Here is a 2538-nt window from a genome sequence, read left to right as displayed (position 1 = left end):
CCTTCTTTTGGTGTGAAGTTAGACTTCACTTTCTGCACAGTATCTAGATAACTGGATACTGGTTGGATATCGGTACTATCATTTGATTCATCATCTGTATCGTCATCATCGTTCTGATTCTGTGAATGGAAATGGGCCTTTAAACGGAGTCGTCTGTAGAATTGTTGTGCGTCTTGACGAATCTGGAATTCATCAACATGTCTATTGATAGGGATACATTTCAATCCCTTGGCGAGAACACTGCGTTCAGATTCTGAGATGGTCAAGTCCTCGGGTATAGTAACAACAAGTTTTCTCATTAGTTTTGTGATTGCGTGGTGTCTTCTTCTGGGTTTGCTTGAGAGCTCTTGAGCGAGGCAATTTTTGATTCTTTGACAAATTTCAAGCATTGGAAATACCTTTGATTTTGTTCATGTATGAAAGCACGGATATCGTAGAGTACAGGTCTGGTACAAAGGTTGACAAGGTTATTGGCGAAGAAACGACGATCCTCATCATGCTTAGATATAGTTCTATGAAAAGAGTCTAGCGTAATACGCATGATCTTACGTGAGCACGTTGCGGTCGCCTTGTTGATAGCAGGTACGTTCGCTGTGGAAGTGCCGCCATGTTGTATCTGAAATCCTTTAGGAATAAGTTTGAGCCTAACTCATTTGGAGATGAAATGGACGTGGCTGCAGTAGCGGGTCTTGCAGAAGGTAGATGTCCCGAAGTTGAAGGCGCATTCAGCCAAATTAGCAGGGTAGAGATGTAGAAAAGAGTTGAGTTCACGCCTGCGAGTTTGCAGTAATCTTCTAGGTTGCATAGTCGCAGCAGGTGTAGATTCATAAGACAGTAAAAAAGTAGTGGCTGCGTAGGTTTGAATAATGATAAGTAAAAGAGTCCAAGAGCAGAAATATTTGGTGTCAAACCACATTTGTATAAATTTATTTGCGTAGCAAAATTAAACACGAATTTTCGGTCATAGACCTTTGTCAAGTGATGACCTTTTGCGTGCCGGAAAACAACATCCGCATATTCTGTACATCGGTGAAACTGAACGGCGTTTGGCGGATAGGTTCACCGAACATAGACGAGACGTCCTCATACGTGACACCGCCAAACCCGTCCCTCAACAGTTTAGAGGGGATAGTCATACCATCACGGACCTTACCGTTACCGCTCTCACCCAAGTGCATAATACTCACAAACGGAAAGTCGAGGAACAACGCATCATATTTAATCTTGGCACACTTCAACCCAATGGGATGAACATTCAATTTAATGTCTTCAACATTAATATTTAACTTTTCACATTACTTTCATCTTTTGCATTTCCTTTCTTTTCTTTTCTTTTCTTCTTTTCTTTTCTTTTTTCTTGTCTTGTCTTCTTTTTTCTTTTCTTTTCTCTCTTTCTTTTCTTTTCGTTACTTTTCTTTTCTTTTCTTTTCTTTTCTTTTCTTTTCTTTTCTTTTCTTTTCTTTTCTTTTCTTTTCTTTTCTTTTCTTTTCTTTTCTTTTCTTCTCTTCATTTCTTTTTTTTTTCTTCTCTTGTCTTTTCTTTTCTTTTTCTTTTCTTTTCTCTTCTCTTCTTTCCTCTTTACTTTACTTTTCTTTCTTTATTTATTTTCTTCATTTTTCTTTTTAGTAATTTTGATTTTGACCTTTTGCGTGTCTTCCCCCTTTGCGTTGCGCTAGACCTCGCGCCTTTCAATCTATGTTTTCACGCACGACTCCGCGCGCGACTCCTCGCGCGTTTCTGTGCTCTCCTCTTCCTTTGTTTTCCGGCACGCAAAAGGTCATCACTTGACAAAGGTCTATGACCGAAAATTCGTGTTTAATTTTTGCTACGCAAATAAATTTATACAAATGTGGTTTGACACCAAATATTTCTGCTCTTGGACTCTTTTACTTATTTAAATATATCGCTCCGCGGTCTCTCTCATCGATTCTGGCTAAATACGAATCATCGTAGTTTGCGACTAGCTATGGATGGAGACAGATCGCAAGCGTATTTAATCCGTAATCTATGTTATGTTGTGATACTTTGTTGATTTGATGATGCGGAATTAAAGTTTTTTTGTGAATTTTAAGTTATATTTTGTTATCCGTATATTTCTGTTCGAGTATTCCGCGAGTCTTTCCCCGGGGAGCTTTGGGATCTATTGGCCATGTATCTGGTATGAGTTCTAAAACCAAATAACTGGCTACTGGATTTCATATCAGTTCAGCTCCATAATAGTATGTAATGGTTATGTTCATAAAAAGTGTACCTTATTAAAATCAAAACATCTGAATTCTAAATCCCAAGGAATGGATTTGTCAGAACTGCAGTAGACCTTTTGAAAATTGCAACAACTCAAATTCTGATATTGAAGATGAAGTATACGATTTAAATACGATAACATAATTTTTAATCCATTAACTTTGGATTGCAATTTCAATAATAAAAACCTATAATAATTTTGTAGATATTGTAAACTGCTATACGCATGAATGCTCATATGTTACCCCTGCACAGCTCTGTTCAGACTCTGATGCAAGTCGTGGGAAATTTAAT

Source organism: Amphiura filiformis, chromosome 18 (assembly GCF_039555335.1).
Source record: "Amphiura filiformis chromosome 18, Afil_fr2py, whole genome shotgun sequence".
In the NCBI taxonomy this organism is placed as follows: domain Eukaryota; kingdom Metazoa; phylum Echinodermata; class Ophiuroidea; order Amphilepidida; family Amphiuridae; genus Amphiura; species Amphiura filiformis.
The sequence above is the reverse complement of the archived record's forward strand: the minus strand, read 5'-3'. Positions refer to the sequence as shown.